At 44.8% G+C, this 21,980-nt stretch overlaps 1 long non-coding RNA gene across 1 annotated transcript; it reads right to left on the minus strand.

Moving 5' to 3' along the window:
- Window positions 1–994: 994 nt before the first annotated feature.
- Window positions 995–4,877, minus strand: LOC116080848. The gene is made up of 2 exons (XR_004114638.1): window positions 4,822–4,877; window positions 995–1,378 (listed from the first exon to the last, which is right to left on the minus strand). It is a non-coding gene; the product is annotated as an uncharacterized LOC116080848 (long non-coding RNA).
- Window positions 4,878–21,980: the final 17,103 nt, after the last annotated feature.

The raw sequence follows: 21,980 nt of genomic DNA on the forward strand, positions 1-21,980 counted from the left end.
AGCACACTGTGCAGCCTGCAGGCAGCTCCGCAGGCTGGAGATTGTCTTCTCCTGGTGTCTCAGTTAGTGTAAGCCACTGTCCGGCAGCTTTGCTGGTTTCTGCTTCTTCCAGGCAGCTGGTCTGGTCTCAGAGTCCTCTCGGCAGCTTTTATTCTTCTGAGAGTCTTGCTGGTTCTGCTCTGGTCAGTGTCCTAAAGCTCTTTCGATTTACCTTCCTGCTTAAGGAAGCCTCCTGACAGGATACATACCCTGCCCCCCCGCTTCCCCCCCTCCCCGAGAACCATCTGCCAGCTGGTGGGATGTGGACGTGCCAAGCTGGGAAAGTGTGGGAAGGCCACCTCCAAGGACATCAGCCCATTCCTTTCCATGAAAGAGAAATGGGTATTTTCTGTTGGAATGAAAGGGAAGCTGGCAGGCTAGGCAGTGGGAATGGCATGATGGATCTCTAGATAGTAGCATGCCAAAGTTCAGTGCTCATCTTGCCAGCAGTGTGCAGGGCACCTCAGCCTAGCCTGGCATCTTCATAGCTCTGAGTTGGGAGTAAAAGTACACTGATGCAATTGCTCCTGGCATGGTTCCGGGGACTCATTTAGTTTCTGAAATGACCCGATGGAACAATTCCATTTAAGCATGGGGAGACGAGAATAAGAGATGGGAAAAGTAAATAACCCTCGCCAGATCTTCCAGCTGGTCAGCGATATGGCAAGGGCTGAATAGACAGCCTGACTCAGGAATCCGCTATGACGAGTTGCTGCCCGTGAGGGAGAGAGACACCTACTGCCTTTCCCATTGGAAAATCCCAACATGCTGGCCTGGGACATATGTGTATCCCTGGGACCAATCCTGTAAGGGGCCACGTGCTCACCGCTGCCAGAGATGGTTTCAGTTGTGAAAGATGACCAAGTGGGTGCCACATGCCAGTGACACTGAAGGAGCTATACCAGTACTGCCCACCAGTGTCCTTGACACAGTACTTCCAGGGTAACACAGTATGTCTACATTGCTTACTTTTCTTACCTTTAATAAAAAGGTCCCCCACCCCCAACAAGCAACCTAAGTGTCGTTTGATTCATTTGATTCAAGATCACAAAGGTTTCAGGTTCTCGTGCTGGGGAGGGTGTGGCAGAGCAGAGCAGAGCAGTTCATATCAAGGTAGCCAGGAAGCATGGAAACCTAATCCTGGGTTGACTGGTACCCCGCCCCGCCCCGCCCCACCCTTTATTCCATCCAGGGTACTAGATTATGAGATGGTATCATCATCCACATTCAGGGGCAGCCTTCACCCTTCATCGATCCTCACTGGAAATGTCCACACAGGCCTCTGCAGAGATGTGCTTCACCAGTCTAATACATCTCCATCCAAACCAGATGGCACCACCTGTCCATGGGGATAAAGTTCAAAATCAAGTACAGTTCAGTGCTGGGAAAAGCCAGGCTTGTGGGAAGTCCCTGAGTGCACCTGGGAGTGGTTCAGTACAAGGAAGGAAGATGGAGCCCTTTCGTAGAGGTTGTGACGCTCTGCACTGTAAAGTGTTCAAGATGGAGGCCTTGCGTAGAGGTGGTCATGTTCTGTACCGTAATTGTTCAGATTGAGACTGTAACTATTCAATAAGTCAGACACTGGGGCACTGTTCTACCCGTGTGTTTCGCTTTTATTAACTTCTCAAATTTTATTTAGTCCATGGAGCAGAAACATTTAAAGTAGGAAGAAAGATTCACCAGGGAGTTTTCTCTAGCCAGATTGGCAAGTGGACTTATCAAGATGAGTCCATGCCTCATGACCTAGAGGATAAGCGCGGTTAACTGTGAAAACCCAAAGATGAAGAGGCACCGTGTTAGTGAGCAGTCACTCGAGGTTTGTTCATTAGCATTATGAAGTAAAAAGAAAGGTTGTAGAACACAGAGGGCCCTGTGCAAGGGCCAGCTTTTTCCAATTAGTCAGACATTAAAGGCCTGCCTGCCACTGCCACTTTGAGGGTGTCTGGGTGTCAACAGGGTTGGCAAAGGGTGCCAGGGGATGGCCCCTTTACCTGCCAAACTCCTGAGAGCATGGCTACACTTTAAAGAGTATAGATGCTGTCGCAGCCTCTTCGATGCATGCTTATTTTGCTATTAGATGCAAACAGTTGACACTTTTTCTCTAATGTTTTATTAGAAATTTCAAAATTAATTCAATATTATGGCAAAAAGCCAAGTCAAGCCACAGGACAAAGTCCTGCTTTGTTTTGGAGTCGCCCGTGTAACACCCCCAAGTGTGTGCTTGCCCACTCCTGCCCTCCCCCAGCCCTCTTGTGAGGAGCCTTAGTTTATGAATTACAAGCCTTTTCATTTCCTCCAGGTTCTTGATGAGAGATCAGGGGATGCGGCCACCAGGTGGATGTGGTACTCGGCATTTATGAACTTGGTCTGGCTTCCCAGAGGGATGGGGGACTAAGAAGCAGCCGTGTTTACTTTGCCTCCAATAAAACCCCCAACTCCTTACTTATTAAATAAGTATCATTGCGTGGTGATAGCCTGTATTTATTGGGTGCCTCCCGATTGCCACACACAGTGTGGGGTGCTCCCTTCGCATTCCACAGCTCACAACACCCTGCAGCCCTGTCTGTGCATTTATGGCTGAAGAACCCAAGCTATTCTGAGTGCACAACATGCCCAAGGTCTCACAAAGAAAAGACAAAGATCTGTGCATGCCCCAGCATGCATGCCCTGGTCAGCAGGCCCTGTGATGATTAGGGGAGACTGGGATTTGATTCCTTGCTGCTGAGTCCAGAAGCTGCACGTGGTGCACCAGCCTTCTATTTATTACAATAACTGGCCCCGGCTTCAAAATGACCCCCAAGGGACTCCCTAACCAGAAGGGACTCATTAGAAGATTAAGGGACACAGGATGTGTGTCTCTGACCCCAGTGCTAATGCCAGGCATTCACTGTCTGGCTTCAACTCAGAGGCCAGCATACTGGGGCTTCTGAGCTTGTACTTAGACATCAACAACCTTGAAAGTGAGGGGACAAATGGCTGAAGAAGGCTTGGAAAGGGTGGCCAGTTTCTGTTCCAGTTCCACCCCCTGAGAGGATACTGCTGCTGCCCAACCAAAGGCTACCAGCCATGCCTTGCAAAGCCACATATGGCCTAGCAAAAATCCCACGAGACAGCGAGACTGGCTCTCTTGCTGAAGGACCTGCCAGTGGTAGGAGCCTTGTGATGCTCAGGGTGGACCACACTGGACATGGAGTGCACAGAGTCTAGAGTGCCACTGTCCTGGCTAGTGCCCACTCCTCCAGGGTCACCTGGTCCAGCTGCAGCTGACTTCAGAAGCAAGGCTAGGAAGGCCAGAGCTAAATCCTGCAAGATAACAGCCCGGCTTGGTGGTCCCAGGAGGAGATGCCCAGAAAGACTGGAAAAAATGGATGGCAGATCACATCTCACCAATGTAATCATGAAGAGAATGAGGACCTTGTCCACACTCTACATGAAGTGGGCCAAACATCTATCCTCTAAAGAAATGGCTCAAAATGTGTTCCTGCCCAACCAAGGCTTCATAGTGAGCTCCCATCTCATCCCCACACCCAAGGCATGACTGCCCCCTTGTCCATTTCAGGAGCAGGGTCTCAAGGCCAGCCTTCTGTCCATAAAGTCCAGGATATCTGGCATGAAGCCACAGCTGGTCTTCTTAGAAATGAAAGGCCTTGTGGGGTAACGGGTACAAAGAACAGGATCACAAAGACTAAGAAAGGGAGACCACATCATACAAGGCCACAGGAATACGGCACTGGCAGCACTCTGCTGTCCGACCATATAGGTACATTGTCTTGTGGTAACCCCACCTCTTTCCAGACTGCAAACTGACTCTAGACACTATGCAGATTGTACTCAAGGGTTTACCACTGCTAGGCAAGTAGAGTTTTTGTCCTTGATATGTGGCAAAACTTATTCTGGAGGCCTCCATGGGTGGAAGCAAGGCTTTCAGAACAATGAAGCGATCCAGTGTTCGCCCACATCTTCTCCATCCTCCCATCGTAGGAAGCAGGCTGTTTGGAAGGGCTACTTACCTTCTACTGGCACATCTTCATTGGTTCACATACCCTCCTGGAGAGTGGACGCACCTCTCAAGGTCAAGTTAGAACTTAGTTTAACTACCTACCAAGCTCCCTACTACAACTAAAATGAGATCTAAAGCAACAGAATACTTAGGAGCAGCAGGCATGGTGAACATACCCTTTAATCAGCAGACAGAGGCAAACTGATCTCTGTGAATTCAAGGCTAGCCTACTCTACACAGTGAGGCCCTGTCTAAAACACAAATTTCTAACACTGGCTAAAAGGATGGCCTTTCTAGCTCAAGTGTACATATCTGGAAACTCAAAACAGTCAAGCATTGCTGGCATCAAGACCGGATTGAACATATAATTAATAAATTGTCTTTACAGAAAACATCACATTTTCTTTAACTGCGGTTATTTTGGAAGATATAGTCTATTTGGTCCCTGAATATATTCAATAAATGAACAATAAGTAAATGAGAATAGTTTTTCCATAGAAGAGCTAAGCATCCTTGGCTCTCCATACAAACTCCATATAAACTAAGCACTGAGTTCTTCAATGGCAACAATGACTCAGTGAAAGCAGGAATTAAAAAGATCAGTTTCCACCCCAAAGACCACATGTTGCATTTCACTGCAGCAAGGATGCCAACGTTCCTGGAGGCTGGTGGAACACCTCTGTGGCCACTGGTCACATGTAACCTCGTAAGCTCCTCATACCACTGCAGTGAGGGCTCTGACTCAAGATTCGATTTCCCAGGCTGAGTCAAGAGCTACTCACATCTGAGCTGTCTATAGGAGTCACTTCGATGTTCCGGGGGAAGAGGAAGAGCACCCGTCGGGTGACCGATGGCATAGTGGGGAATCCCATGTCGTGACGTGTACAATCCCAGCGTTCTCTCATTGAAGCTAAACTGGCCAAATTTGATTTTCATCTTAAAACCAAGTCCTATATTTTACCACAGCTCTGTAGAGGAAGCTTTTGTGTGGGGACACGCAGCTTCAAGGGCAAGGTGGAAGGGCGGTACCACAACTGGCTAAAACTCCGATCACAGGGGCTCGGGTCTATGAAGATGAAGCTGATGGCTGCCTGTGCCTTGGGACATGTGCTGGCTAGGTTTCTGTCAATTTGATGCAAGTTAGAGTCACCAGGGAGCCTTAATTGAAAACAAAAATGCCTCCATAAGATTGGGCTGTAAAGCATTTTCTTTCTTTCTCTCTCTCTCTCTCTCTCTTTTTTTTTTTTTTTTTTTTTTTTTTTTTTTTGGTTTTTCGAGACAGGGTTTCTCTGTGTTGCCCTGGCTGTCCTGGAACTCTCTCTGTAGACCTCGAACTCAGAAATCCGCCTGCCTCTGCCTCCCAAGTGCTGGGATTAAAGGCGCGCGCCACCACCGCCCGGCAGCATTTTCTTATTAATGATTGATGAGGGAGGGTACAGTCCACTGTGGGTGGTGCTATCCTGGGCTGCTGGTGCTGGATTCTATAAGAAAGCGACTGAGCAAGTCGTAAGCAGCACTCGTCCATGGTCTCTGCATCATGGTCTCTGCATCGGGTTTCTGCCTTGTTGGCATTCCTTGTCCTAACTCCCTTCAGTGATTGGCTGTGATGTAGAAGTGTGAGCAAAATACACCCTTTCCTCCCCAACTTGCTCTTGGTCATGGTGTTTCACCATGGCAATAGTAATTTTAACTAAGACATGATGTAACTGAAATGGTCCTTCATCTGTGCCTTGTAATACTTTGGAACATGTAGAAAACTTGGAAAACACAACCCCGCAGAAACTTTAAAAACCCACAAACAACCTCAAAACTGGCAGACAAAAACTGGTACTTTTTTTTTCTATTTGAAAATCACTAGTCTTAATAAAATGCCAAAATGGGAAGTGTGCGATTTGATTTATTGAGACCCATTCTGAGGGAGTTGACTTCTTTCTGCACCAATGCTGTGAGTCCCTCCTCTTGTCTTAGCATGTCTCCTGGGGACAGCCAGGAAACAAACGCCTTCAACATTTTGTCATCGGAAATGCAGCTAGAAAAACAAAACTCAGTCTCAGTATTCAGGCACTGGCTAGACTCTGCATTGATTATAAACATTAGTCATTTTGAGGGTTTGGTTTGAAGTCTAGAGATGAAACTTAGGCAAAGGCAGAGCCCTTTGCTTTGTGGTGTTTGCTCCACGAAGTTTGGGTGAGGGAGGCACCCAGAAGATGCCACTCAAAACCAAGGCTAGCAGGTCAAAGGAATGGCTAATTAGTCTGAGATTGTTTCCATTAAACTAAAGTTCAATTCAACTAAATTAACAGCCACATAGGGATTACACTCAACTGTTCACAATTAAGTTGGAGATGTCAACTTGGTAACCACCAACATCACAAGTTGGGAATCTTTGCCGGAGATGAAAACCTTCCATTTTTTCTTAAACAGCCTTTGATAACAGATTCAGCCAAATGAGTGTGTGTAGAGAAACAGAGGTGAGCAAGCAACTGGACTCAAGGGAACATTTCAGGTTCAGGCTGCAGCTGGGTGCAGCTAAGACTTGAAATATGGGACTGGGCTGGGAGATGTCCCCACACAAGGAAAATAATTCTTTCTGTTTATGGCTTCCATTCCCAACAGACTGATGATGCAAGTAAAATCACCATCAGGCTGGCCTTAGACTCCTCTGCCATTGGTAGTAGCATTAGGTTACTGGGCACAGATGCCCAAAAGGCCGGGGGGTCAGATCTCCCTGGAGTTGGAACTCTAGGCAGAGCCTAACATGGGTGCCAGGATGCCAGCTCAAGTCGTCTGGAGAAATAATACTCGGTTTTAACCACAGAGGCATATCTCTGGGCACCTGATTTCCTAATAACTCTTCAATTTCCTCTTACTTTTGGTTTGTTTTAGTCTGTGTCCAGAGATTAAATTTTAAGGATTGAGATTTTTCATTTTAAAATGTACATGTTAATGCTATTTATTTCCCTAACTGTACTCCATTCGTTTTGTTATGTTGAATCTTCATTTTGGTTTATCTCAAACTATTTTCTTGTTTCTTTTTTATTTCATTTTGACCCTCTGGTCATTTAGAAGTTCACGGCTTAATTTCCAATGTTTCTGAGTTTTCTAAATTCTTTGTTTCTAAAGTCATCCATTGTGACCAGAGACCACACTGCCCAGTTCTTTTAACTTATTGGGGCTTCTTTTATGGGCTATTGTGTGATTTATCCTGAAGAATGTTCTATGGGTACTTGGAAAGAATGTGGTCTGGTGTTGCTAGGTGGGGGAGCCCTATGGGTGTGCATTAGGTCTAGTGAGTTTGTAATATAATTCAAGCCTTTTATTCCTAGTCTGGCTTCTTCTAGTCATTCTACTCTATAGGAGTTAATGAATAGACAATCTACTGAAAGGCAAGCTCCTTCTGCCTGGGGACTTGTGCTGGGATAGTGCAATTTTCATGAATTTGGACTGAGCAGAAGCATCAGCTCTTCTTGGGTCTTGCACCTGTTGACTTTGGACTGGAATGTACTTGACTGATACATTCCTGGTTCTCAGGCTTTGGGACTCAGATGGGAATTTCAGCTTTGTTCTTGCTGGGTCTCCACCTTGCTAACTGAAAGTCTTGGGATTTCCCAGGCTCTGTAATTATGTGTTAATAAGAAATGTCCTATTGTTCCTTGCTTTCCTGGAAAACCCTAGTGGAGGAGGCATTAGAAGGGACACTCAGGGACCTATAAGTCACACATTCTAATGCCTTATCACACAATCAGAATCAGAATGCTGCAGTAGCAGTGATTAACACACTGCCACAGATGGGGAGGAGAGATGGGGAAACCTCTGCTGATGCTATCCCCACTCTGGGTCTGCATCCAAGCTCACCCTGAAATGTACAGCTTCCTCACTAGCCATATGTGCTACACTTTTCTCCAATGGATCCCATGTGGCTTTTCTGTAAATTTGTAATAACAAACCTTGACCCTGATAAAATAAGTCAAGTTCAGTTATTTTTTTTAACTTTTATTGCATTATGATGAGAAAAGTTACATGATTTCAATTTATCTGAATTTGTTAACATTTAAAAACATATTTTAAGTAAATAGAATTAAATCACATTCTTGTTTCCCTTTTGTACCCCAATTCCTCCCAGAGACCCCCCATCAATACCTACAATATCTTTTTTTGTCATATTCCTTAAAATTTATAAAATATTATAACAATAAAAATGAGTATTATAAAAGCTGTTTGATATAAAACAACAATCAATTTAACAGTCTTATGTAGATGCTTGTCTACAGCAATACTGAAAATATATGTTTTTCTCAATATAAATTTTAAATAACTCCAAACATATTAACTATATATTTCAAAATAATACATCACTACTAGTATTTTCTTAAATGAACATAAATAGATAAAGTCTTTTTGTTTGTTTTTTTGTTTGTTTTATATTTAGTAGAGTTTAAAAGCTTGGCTCTTACTGTGGTACAAACCCAAAATAAGAACAATTTTTAGACATTGGATTTCATTGTAATAAGGCTGTATTTCAATGACCCTTACATCACCAAAGGATTTTACCTCCATTGTAGCTAAGCTGAGAGTTGATAGTTCTGCTGCACCAAGGAATGAATTGTAGGCACAAGTTTTGGATACAGACTTCTTGCTATGGTCAAAGCTATTTGACTTGACTGAGTGACTTTATTCTCAGCCCACAGAGAACAGGTTACATTCATTTAAGAAATGGTGTGTGTATTAAAATGGTCTATGCATAGAGTCATTCACCAACTGGTTCTGCTTAGAGGGTGGCACAGACATTAGGTGAGGGTAAGAATCTGGTTCATTGGCTGTGATAATTTGGAAAAGCCGTCATCTCAGAGAAAGAGTAACTTATAAAGTCCTCTTCTTCAAACTTGATACAAGAGCTACAAATGTCAAGCAAAGCATTCAGTCTCACTCTTTGTTGTTCTCTTTCCTACAAGCCACCTCCCAAGCTAATTGTCTGTCTCCGTTGGGTATATAAATACTTTTGAAATATATAAGCTGTTCTAAAAACCACAGTATAGTGTAAAAACATGAAATAAACAATACTACCAGTAGAGAGGCTGAGATAGGAGAAGCAAGATTTCAAGATCCTTATGTTGTACACAGCAAGATACTGTCACAAACAAGCTGAAAGTGTATACAGATTGTACAATATTGGACTTATTTCTCCAATTAGAGAGAACATTGGATGACAATCAACAAATTTCTAATTCCTCATATTTTTGGATTTCAATCGATTAGGATATGTTGGTAATATTAATTTTCATATTAAGATATTAAGAAAAGATAATTGTCACTTCCTGTTGTTTTTGTTGTAAGAGGTGGAAATAGATTTGTGTGGATTTGTTGAAAGATTACCTTCTTGCTTCTTCTAGGATGTAGTTTTGCTCCTTATGTTGATGTTTTCCATCTATTATCCTTTGTAAGGCTGGATTTATGGAAAGATATTGTGTAAATTTTGTTTTGTCATGGAATATCTTGGTTTCTCCACCTATGGTAACTGAGAGTTTTGCTGGGTAGAGTAGCCTGGGCTGGCATTTGTGTTCTTGTAGGGTCTGTATGACATCTGCCCAGGATCTTCTAGCTTTCATTGTCTCTGGTGAGAAATCTGCTGTAATTCTGATAGGCCTGCCTTTATATGTTACTTGCTTTTTTTCCCTTACTGCTTTTAAGATTATTTCCTTGTTTAGTGCATTTGGTGTTTTGATTATTATGCGAAAGTAGGAATTTCTTTTCTGGTCCAGTCTATTTGGAGTTCTGTAGACTTCTTGTATGTTCATGGGCATCTTTTTCTTTATTAGGGAAGTTTTCTTCTATAATTTTGTTGAAGATATTTACTGGCCAATTACATTGGGAGTCTTCACTCTCTTCTATACCTATTATCATTAGGTTTGGTCTCATTGCATCCTGGATTTCCTGGATGTTTTAGGTTATGAGCTTTTTGCTTTTTGCATTTTCTTTGACTGTTGTGTCAATGCTCTCTATGGTGTCTTCTGCCCCTGAAATTCTCTCTTCTGTTTCTTGTATTCTGTTGGTGATGCTTGCATCTATGACTCCTGATTTCTTTCCTAGGTTTTGTATCTCCAGGGTTGTCTCTCTTTCTGATTTCTTTATTGTTTCTATCTCCATTTTTAGATTCTGGATAGTTTTGCTCATTTCCTTCACCTGTTTGGTTGTGTTCTCCTGTAGATCTTTAAGGGATTTTTGTATTTCCTCTTTAAGTGCTTCTAGATGTTTACCGGTGTTCTCCTGTATTTCTTTGAGGGTGCTATTTATGTCTTTCTTAAAGTCCTGTATCATCATCATGAGAAGTGATTTTAGATCTGAACCTTGCTTTTCCAGTGTGATGGTGTGTCTAGGACTTGCTATGGTGGGAGAATTGAGTTCTGATGATTCCAAGTAACCTTGGTTTGTGTTGTTTATTTTTACACTTGCCCCCTCCCCGACACACACACACACACACACACACTGCTATCTGGTTATCTCTAATGCTACCTGCCCTTGCTAAATCTGACTGGAGCCTGTCCTTCCTGTGATCCTGGTTGTGTCAGAACTCCTCAGAGTCAAGCTGTCTCTGTGATCCTGTGATTCTGGTATCCTGTGATCCTGGGCTTGTTAGAGCACCTGTGGTGCAGTAGCTTCCTCTGGGTGTTGTGGGACCGGCTACAGAGCCTGGGCCCAAGGTCTGCTCAGGACACGAGCCCAGAGAGACCTGAAGGAACACAAGCCACTCTGCTGGTGGGGTTCCTGTATGCCTGGTCCTGCTGGTTGCAGTTACTCCGGGTGTTGTGACAGATGTTGGTTCCTGCTCACCTCTGATCCTGAGATTGTCAGAGCGCCTGGGAGTGGAGTTTCCTCTGGGTGTTGCGGGACTAGCTGCAGAGCTTGTGCACAAGGTCTGCTCAGGACACCCAAGTTCAGTTATTTTTTTAAGTATCCCTGGTTAAATAGACTTAGCTGTAGCTTAACTCTAGGACTGAACTACATGGAGTCTGGCCTGTTGGCACCTTGCTCACTGGCTTTGGTCCTGATGGGGAAATGTCTCATATGTCCTACATGGTAGGTGCTGAGGTAGAGGAAATTCATTCAATGGGTACTCTTTGGGAGTGCTCTCTGGAACACCAACTAGTGATGGAGCTCAAAGTCAGGCTGAACACTTGTACAGTCCCTACAGAAGCCACCAAGCTTGGCAGGAGAATCTTCCTCAACTGAGGGGAGACTGCTGGGCCTTTATTTAACCCCAGAACCATTCCAGGCCACTCTGGGGAGAAATGCAACTTCAAGTAAGGCAGTGCCCATGAAGTCACTTGGTTTGGGGCTTCCAGCATCAAACACTTATGTCTTAGTTAGGGCTTTACTGCACTGAACAGACACCATGACCAGGGCAACTCTTATAAGAACAAGATTTAATTGGGGCTGGCTTACAAGTTCAGAGGTTCTGTCCATTATCATCAAGGTGGGGACATGGCAGCATCCAGGCAGGTATGATGCAGGAGGAACTGAGAGTTCTACATCTTCATCTGAAGGCTGCTAGCAGAATACTGACTTCCAAGCAGGTAGGAAAAGGGTCTTATAGCCCACACCCACAGTGACACACCTACTCAAAAAGGGATAAAACCTCTAATAGTGCCATTCCCTGGGCTGAGCATATACATCATCACACTTTGGAAGCTAGGGGAAAAAAGCTGTAGACAAGGGAGCTGGTTTGTCACCCCTTCAGGTCCGCAGCCTCTTGGATCATCTCCACTACATGCCCCCATGGCCGCCACCTCCTTCTCAGGCCTGTGCTCCCTTCTGAGATGTTAGTGGCAAATGTCTTCCCTGATGCATCCACGGTTGAAGGATACATCTCACCAAGACTCAGATACTACCAGCAGCTATTACTACAACTAGCCTATTAAGAGATGGTTTATGTTGAGTAGAACTTTATGGACATGAAGATTGGTGGGGGTGGTGGAGTGGGGAACCTTCCCAGGAATCATTCCAGCTATACCAAGCACAGATAAACAGAAAGTGTTGCTACACTTGGCCAACTGGCTCAGACAGAATTTAAAGAGGAAAAGTTATTAGTTAAGGTTGAAAGGAAGCTGGCAAGAAACACATGGCCCAAGGCACCTTAGCTGAAGAGCAGAACTAAATGTCCTTTCAATTAGCTTGCTTATGCTACACAAAGACCCCATTCCTCATCCTTCTTGGTCCTATCCCACCTCCCACTCCACACTCCACAGGACTCTTTCTTGTCATTCTCTTTGCACCTCCAGTTCCACTGTCTACCTCAAATGTCCCATGAGGTGCCATGCTAGACACAAATAGCATGCTTGCTCAGTCAGTCCTTTCTGCAATCAGATTCTCCTCCTTCAACCACACAGCTCCAGTGAGGGTTCAGGCCTCCTGTCTTCAGAGGTACATGCATGACCCAGCCCATTTCTGGAATGTTTTGGCTTGAAACTAAGAAAAGAGAGGTGACTCCTGGTTAATAATGAAGAGAGATATAATACCTGCTTTGTTGGTAGCTTTGTCCTCTGGCCGGTTGTGGTGGTACACACTGGTAAGATTTGCTGAAGGAGGCAGAGGCAGGAGGAGCACGAGTTCAAGGCCAGCCTGGGCTATACATTTGCTGGGCAGTGGTGGTACATGCCTTTAATCCCAGCACTTGGGAGGCAGAAGCAGGTGGATTTCTCAGTTCAAGGCCAGTCTGGTCTACAGAGTGAGTTCCAGGACAGCCAAGGCTATACAGAGAAACCCTGTCTCAAAAACACAAAAACAAAAACAAAAACAAAAAAACAAAAAAGAAAAGAAAAAAAAAGAAAGAATATCTTGAAGTCAATGAGCACAGAAAGAAAGAGGCAGAGTGTGCACAGCACACCATCACCCTGTCTCCAGGTATCCTCGGACAGCCTATACCTGTAATTGCATGGAGGTTGTCTATATGAGCCTTGATTCTTTGATCCCAAACTAGGCACAGGTACACCTCCGTCCTCAGAGTTTTAATACATTCTAGATACACAAGTAAGTGGGTCAAATGGAGGACATGTGGTACAGCCCTCCGCCTCTCGGCCACCACATTCTTGAGCAGGATGGTGGTGGCTATCAGTCTTAAGACTCCCCAAGAAGTCGTATTCAATGGCCAGTCAACCTAAAAATGGAAGCAGTTCTTTATTTCTTCATGCTTCCCTCAGCCAGCATGTTTTCCAAGATGCTCTGGAATGAGACTCTGATGCTCCATCACCAAGGTACTCTCAGGCAGACACCACTGAAACACAAAGGGTCCTGTTTGCATGGGCCATGGAGGGTTGGATCCAACCCTCCCACTCCCACCCAGAACTGAACTCTTAGGTTCTTCCCTATTGTTCATATTTGATGTTTATACTGCAGGAGGCAGGTCTTTAATGGGGGAGGGGTGGCAAGAAAGGCCCCCAACTGGCTGCTAAGATAATATAGATCAGCAACCCTCAAGCAACCAACCCTCGACCCACACACTGACATCACTGTCTTGTGGATTGCTTTCTTCTCAAGCTATGGAATCACAACATACTGAAGCATGCTGCACAGGCCTAACTTCTGCCTTTCTGCTCCTTTCATTTTATCCATCTTTCTGATATGTTATTATAAACTTTCTCCCAAATGTAGAGCACAAACTTAGAGGGATATGTGGGTGAAGCCTTGAACAGAGAGATGTTTCTCAATGCTGGGGTGCCAGGCTACTAATACACACACACACACACACACACACACACACACACACACACACACATATATATAAACATCAAGTTCGAATTTAAAATAACATGAAGACATTTCCCTCTGCTCTTCTAGGGGCTTTCTAATACACAGAGTTCCTTGGTGGTTTTTCAAAAGTTGAGTGGCCTTCTCTTGATAAAACAAGGAACAATGTAAGACATCATCGACATTAGTCATACCCAACACAGTTCCCAAATGTCTCTGCTGAGTGACAGAGATCCTACATTGTTCTGCAAGCCCACATAAGGCCCTGGGTTCTTCTGGGACCTCTGAGAATTTTTAAGGTCATAAGTTTGGACCTCTGAGGGACACTCCCCCACCCCCCGACACACACACAATCTAACCAGAAGTGGAATCCACCCTTTTAGCAGATAACTCCTGAAGGCATTAGCTCTTAATTTCCATCCGATTGGGCATTTTTAGTATGTTGCAGAGTTTCCTTTCTGGGCCAAATCCAGGTCCTCCTTTGCTTGATTCAAGAGGATGAGTCGAGAGGAGCATTACAGAGATGCAAATTTGAGAGCTGGAGACATGGCTCAGCAGTTAGGGACACTTGCTGCTCTTCCAAAGGACCCACACCAGACAGTCCATAACTGCACATGACTTCAGTTCACAGGGATCTGATGACCTCATCTGGATTCTGTAGGGACCCACATACATGCAGTATACACTCACAAAGACCCACATACATACAAATAAAAATCAAGTAAATCTTGAAAATAAAGAATGCAAAGTTTCCCAAGGCCTCCCGTCTCTTGTACCGAGTTGCTTCCTTCACCCACTGAGAAGAGGGCCTCACACCGACAAGTCAAGCTAAGGATGGCTTGGCTGGGAGGCTAGGAAGCCACTTCAGCTTACAGAGCATCCTGGCAATCACAGGCCTTACTCACACTCAGTGAAGTCTAGGGAATAGAGGCCAGTTTCAGTTTGTTCCTTGAGTCTAACAGGTCTGCGGTCGCCCAGTATATATGTGGGGGGGGGGCTGTAAAAGTGCCAGAGGTACATATTTAACAACTGCCAACAAACCTTCAGAGACACAAAAAACAATATGGCTGGTGATAATTTCTACCTCCAATCAACCTAGTCCAGAGAAGCCAGGAGAAATACAATTTATTCTAAGAGTTTTGACTGTTACTTTAAAAACAAATACTAGGTTTGCCTTCCTGCTTGGATCATTCTGTGGATCTGAAGAATCCCTGGGTAGGTGCAGCTGCTATGAGAATGGCAGCTCAGAAGGCAGGCTGGGCATCCTGGAGATTGAGGACCCCTCCTTTTTCAATCTGATGCAATCCAACACTACTGCTACCAGGGCCCTACTTGTCATTATTCACCTCTTCCATATTTGGAAGCCCTTTAGGGGGAATGTCGACACACTTAGAAAGCCATTAACCACAAGTCTCTAATCCATACATTTTCTTTCATGCTTTTTCATTACATATGGAAAGATTTGTGGCTGAGAAGTTCATCTAGGATGCAGTGGAACCAGAGAGGCATAGAGGGGAAGCCAGGCACCTAGAAGTTCAGGATCCTAGTGAGTCTCTCGCAGGTCACTCGTGCTGGCTTTCGGCAGGCAGGAGCTAATGATGGCTTAGTCCTTTCTGAGAGACTGAGCTAAGTGTCTTCCCTGCTTCCCCAACAGGAGCAGGCTCCTGTCCTTCCTCCTGAAGCTAATGAGCACCAGATGACAGTCAGGCGAGGGGATAATCTTAGTACTCAGGGCCAGGAGAATTGTGAGTTACACAGCCGCCTGAGCTACAGAGCAAGTTCAAGGACAGACCCTGACCATGGATGTCAAAACTCCAACTCAAAGATAAAAAAAGAGAGATTTTTAAAAATGATAATCTTCTCATTTTATTTCTTATGACAAAAGAACATTTTAGTCTCAAGAAAATTTGGAAGAGAAAAAGCAAAGGCAACTAAATTTCCATCGTATTATAGAAAATCTCTATGAATATCTACTAAGATGTTTGTCATCCCCAATCACATGATCTCTATATGTGTTAGTCAGGGAGATAAGAACTTTCCAAGGGCCAGCAGAGGACAGATGCTAGGCCCATGGTTTCAGCCTTCACTGCACTTAAGCAGCAGATCCACTTGATGTTCTCAGGTCCTCTCTTGCCAAATGGGAATAAGCGTTTCTGGGTCAGGAGGGTGAATGAGTGAGGTGTGTTTTCCTGCTAGCTCCCTGTAAGAGCTCAGCTCAATACATTCACCTAGTATCTCCCTTTTGGAAATATGTCCAGAGAAGCTAGTGACTTGGTCAAGATACTAGAAACATAAACTGACAAAGCCAGGTTAGACAATTAAATCTGAGTCCCAATGGGGGTGGGGGAGAGGGAGGGAGGGAGGGAAGGGAAATAGAGAGATCTCCATACCCTGCATTTACTGAGGTTTATAAACATTTGGTCACTATATGATATGATACTCCAGCCCATGGCTGTGCCTTTGAGCTTGTCCCAGTCAGTGGGTAGAGACATATAAAAGCTGCTAAGGCCATGGCCTCCGCTAAAGCAGGGCTGGCTGTATAAGCACAAGAGCTCCTGGGGCCTTTGTCTGCCAGGTCGGAGTAGGACCCAGAGGTCTGTGCACCCCAAGTTCCCAAATGATGGTGATGGGCTGGTACCCTGCTGGGCTGTGTTTTCTGAGAATTCTGCTCAGTGAATTTACCTGCTCCTGCCTGTACATCCTGCCACTGGCTGTGTGTTCACACAAGTTGCCTTCCTCTCCCCCTTACATCATGATTCTGATATTCTAAGTCCCCTGGCTCAGCTCATCTCATTAGAACTCCCCAAGTGAGTTCCTCAACTGGAGTATCCTACCCAAATGGGTAGGATGACCCCGCTTCAGCAGTCACAACACTCTGGTTTTACACAAACAGCTAGGATCATAGCATAGCTGCCTCACCTCAGAAGATAAGACTGATCCTAGAGCGGAACTCTGGGGATGGTAGGGAGCACGGAGAGTGAGCACAACAGCTGGGAAAGGGTCATTGTAGACATTAATCCTCTGACGGATGGATAGCTGGCGAAGCTCTTCTCCCCTCCCGTGGTCTTCCTCTTCAGTCTAACAGTTCTTAACGTGTTCCCATTTGTTAACTGTTGGTCAAATATTCTTCCAGACCTAGACCCTGGTCAGAAAGTGTTTACCTAGCCTGCATCCTGAAGAGTGTTTACCAAGCCTGCATCGTGAGGTGCACATCTTTCTTCTTCCTCAAAAATTTTGGATTTTCAAGTCTGACACTAAACATAGGAAGCAAACAAACGACCCAACTTTAAAATGGGCTACAGAACTAAATGAACACTTCTTAAAAGGAGAAACACAAAGAGCTAAGAAATATTTAAATTCAACATCTTTACTTTGGAGGAAATGGGAGCTAAAACTACTTTGACATGTCTCATCCCAGTGAGAATGGATGAGATTAAGGTGACAAGTGACAGAACAGGAACCCTCATTCACTTCTGATGAGAATGTAAACTGGCACAATCATTATGGAAGTCACTGAGGAGGGTTCTCAAACAAATAAACACCCCTAGAACCAAACTGACCCATGAGACCATTCCTGGGCACACACCCAAATGACTTGTTTATTTCACTACAGCTATACCAGCTCATCCATGTTCACTGATGCTCTAACCACAATAGCTAGGGATATGGAACCAACTACAATGCCCAACGACTGATGGATAATGAAAATGTGGTGCCTATTAACAGTGAAATTTTGGTCAGCTATAAAAAACTAGAATTATGAAATATGTCAGTAAATGGATGGAGCTGTAAAATAATAATACTGAGTGAGTTGACTCAGACCCAGAAAGACAAAGTCCTTACTCATGTATGGATCCTAACACTAAATCTTTAGGTGTGTTTAATTTGGAGTACCAGTAGACATTGAGAAACTGGAATAGGGCCACTGTGTGTTGGGGAGATCCTGGGGATGGAAGAACACAGATGAAATGGGGGGGAGCAATGGGGGTGTGGGGTGAGAAAAGAATATTTCATTACAACAATAAAAAGCAGATCTATACACAGGATATTGTTCAAAAAGTAAAGAAAGTACCATTTGACATCCTGTGTGGAAATTGCCAGACAGGAATCAGAGAGTAGGACAGAAACAGAGAATTCTGAGTGGATATTTGTCTTCAGTCATTGTGCTGCTGTAACAGGATTCCAGACTCTGGTTATCTAGGAAGAAGAGAGACTGCTGATACACTGTTCTGGAGTCTGGGAAATCCAATATGGAGGACATAGCATCTGGAAAGGACATTCTGATGAATCACTCCACCATGACAGAAGGTGGAGAGGGCATTGTGTGTGCAAGAAAAGGAAGGGGACTGAATTCATCCTGAGTCCACCCATGACAGTGTTCATGAGGACAGAGCTCTCACAGCCCCATCGTGGGTCTCACCATCCGACCATATCATAGTGAGGACTAAGCATCCATCACATGACCCTGGAGACACACCACAGCAGCGTTAGTTCATATCCCTGAACAGTCTGCGCTGCCCAAATCCCAAACAGAAAGGAAACTTCTACCTCAGAAAGATCTTCCATGGTGATTTTTCCATGACACAGCCAGCTTTTTACTTACCTGTTTATCCCCACAAATACCCGGGGTATGGAAAGAGAGACCTGGTAACTTGGAGATCTCCCCTTCCCTCCTTACAGCGTGCAGGAGTTATGTGCCTGTCCATCGCTGTTTGTACCATTTTAGGAACAGTTCCTCACTACTGAGATTTTCCATGCGACATAAATTCCTCAGGCTCTCGACACATAGTCACTGCTCCCGAAATGTGACATATTTGGAAGTCCTCATGGCCTTGCCTAAGATCTTAATGAGGTAGCTTTTTAAAGTTCTTATTCCCCTCTTTCCATGCCAGGCAAGGATACATTTCCTGCCCCTCCCCCACACCCCCTTAAAAAATAAACCCTCCAGGTCGGAGGCCTCTATTGAGCCTGTCTATTTTGGCCCTGAGGTTAGTCTGAGAATAAGTCCATGTACAAAAATAAGCGGGAATATGAAGGTCATTTATTTAAAAAGAAAAACAAAACAAAAAGACCCTCCCAGCCTTGGAGAAAACTTCCTGTTAAAAGGCGTCTGAGAATGGGGTCTGATCTGGCCTCTTCCAACCTGTGAGACCCTGGCTCAGTACCAGATATCTACCTGTCAGGGCACTGTCTGCCTCTGCAGGAAGAACACACGAGTCAGCGTGGGCTCAGTGTTGGCCTTTTCTCCCACACTCTCCTACATGAAACCTTAGTTTGCTTTTCTGTTACTGTTTGCTTTTTCTGTTTGCGTGGTACTTGTCAACACCATAAACAAAAACAAGTTGGGGAGGAAAGAATTTTAGCTTATGCTTCAAGGTAACAATTCATCACTGAAGAAATTCAGGAAAGGAACTTCAAGGCAGGAACTGAAGCAGAGACCACAAAGGAAAGCTACTTAATGGCTTGCTCCCAGACTCTGCTCACTAGCTTTCTTATGCAGCCCAGACTCACCTGCCTAGGAATGGTACTGCCGCAGAGAGATGTGCCCTCCTATATCAACTAATAATAAAGAAAATGCCAAGTCAGTCTCACATGCCAACCTGGCCCAGCAGTTCTTCAGCTGTGGGTCCTATCTACTATTAGCCATCACACCCACTGACCTGGGATGCCTCTAAATGCTTCTATGTCCTCAGAACTGAACCATTCTGATTCTGCTGTGACTTTTGGTATTTAAAGCAAATTTCACTTGTGGGGCCTTTGTCCACTCATGGCCCTATGGACCCTCTCCTTCTCAGTGCCCTTCTTCCTCTGTGGACATTTCCAGGATCTGCCTGGGACAGAGCATCCCTCAGACAAGGATCAGAGAGAGTGAGAGCACTTGGGCGTGTTCTCCATTTCCTTTAGCCCCTGTGTCTTTGTGTGCTCCTAACACAGCCCCTTTCCGGAGCAGGCGCTCCCTGGCTTAACAATCTCTGGATAATGAAGTTCCTGAGAAGGGACCCACAGGAAGGGAGGAGAGGAAAACCATCCAGGTGAATTAATTACTCCAGGAAAGTCCTGAAGTAATTGGGGCTTCCTTGGCCTGAGAATAATAGCAAAGGAAAATAAATTTGTAAGCCAAAAATATTCACATCTCCATCTATGACTGGATATATGTTCCACCCATACCCATGTTCTCTCTTGGCTATGTGTGCCAACACAAATACCCTTGTCTTTCTCAAGGTAATCTGGAGAAAATGAGAGGATTCCAGAGAACCCCCTTTGAGTACAAATACAATGAACAAATGTTCTTGACCACAACCACAGGGACAAAGAAACAGCGACATGCAGCCAGGATCAATGGAGAAGGATCTCATCTTTTGTTTTTCCCTGTGAGACAGGGTCTCACCGCAGAGGCCCAACTGACTTGGAAACCAAGATCCTCCGGTGTCAGAGTCCTGAGTGCTGGGGTTCTGGGTATGCTTCCCCATGCCTGGTCTCAAATGGCCCTTTAAAAGCTGTGGTGAAGGTGCTGCGGTGGTTGGATGTGTGAGTTGGAAATAAACAGTTCTTACACTCACGTTTTCTGAGTATGTTTTCTCCAGCTTAAACAAACAGAAGAAAGGGATTCATGCTTCCCATGTCCCTGTGATAGCTTAGCACGTGAGTGCCCATCTGCATACAGCTCCAGGAATGATATATGCTTACCCCCATCTTACAGTAGAGGCAGCTTGAAAGACCACAGCAAAGGCACAGTATGACCCCTGGGTGCGCTGATGGCAGACTCCATCTGTAGACACGGGTCCAGAGGTAGCTACTGCCCTAGCCTCACGGTAGAACACAAACGGAACCTCAACACTAATCAAGAAAACAAAGGCACGCCAACTCTTATCCTGTCCCTTCTTCTTTTCCTGAACTGGGTGACCAATGTGCCCAGAGCTCTGAAGTTCATTGAACAAACCCAGAGAGAGGGGCTGTGGAGGTTGCTCAATGGGTAGGGCACTTGTCATGCAAGTGTTTAAGAACCTGAGTTTGAGTCTTTAGAACTGTGCTGGCTAGTTTTCTATCAACTTGACACAAGTTGAAGTCATTTGAGAGGAGGGAACCTCAATTCTGAAAATGCCTCCATAAGACTGGGCTGTTGGCAAGCTTGTAGAAGATTTTCTTAATTAGTGATTGATGAGACTCCATTGTGAATGGTGCCAACCCTGGGCTGGCAATCCTGGGATCTATAAGAAAGCAGGCTAAGAAGCAAGCCATGAGGAATGAGCCAGTATGCCAGCATTTCTCCATGGATCTTGCTCTCTTGGCACTCCTGTCCTGACTTCCTCCAATGACCACCGTGATGTGGGAGTATAAACCACGAAAATGGCCATGGTGTTTAATTGCAGCGATAGAAAACTCAGCTAAGATAAGAGTCCACGGAAAGCCCAGGCACAGTAGTACATGGCAATCCCATTGCTCCTACACTGATTCAAAGGACAGAGGCAGGAGAATTCCCAGAAACCCATGGACCAGCTGGCCTGGCATAATAATAGCAAACAAGATATTTAGCCTCAAAGCAGTTGAAAGATGAGAGCTAACACCTAAGCTTGTCCTCTGACCTCAACATAGCACACACACATACACAAACACAACACACACACACACACACACACATACACACACACACACATACACACACACACACACACACACATACACACACACACACATGCACGCACACATGCACGCACACCATTTAAAAGAAAAATACCCAGAGGAATGATGTATCTCTTGGCAGGGGTAGGGAGGGAAAAGAAAGGTTTTTAGGTGAAAATGGTTATTAAATTAAGATCAAGATTAAGGTTAAGATTAAGTTTGCCTATATTTGGAATTCATCACACACTTTAGATTCCATTTTATTAACCAGCTCCTATGAGCCGAATCTGACCTTTGTCTTGCCACCCTCTGCTAAATGCCTGGAAGGAAGGGAGTGTGCCTCATTCATCACTAGACTTAGCAGAGAGGGCAGGAGGGGAAAGAAAAAGAAACACACACTCAAGTAGACTAGATTAGATTTTTATACCTTGATTCCTGGATAACTGCATTTTGAGATAACTCATCTCTCCCACTCTAGGCTATGTCAAATAAGGCAGTGGTAATGGGGGTCTGGGAATGCCTTGTAGACAGTGGGTAATGGGGTCTGTGAATGTCTTGTAGACAGTGGGTAATGGGGTCT

Source organism: Mastomys coucha, unplaced genomic scaffold (genome assembly GCF_008632895.1).
Source record: "Mastomys coucha isolate ucsf_1 unplaced genomic scaffold, UCSF_Mcou_1 pScaffold6, whole genome shotgun sequence".
Lineage (NCBI taxonomy): Eukaryota > Metazoa > Chordata > Mammalia > Rodentia > Muridae > Mastomys > Mastomys coucha.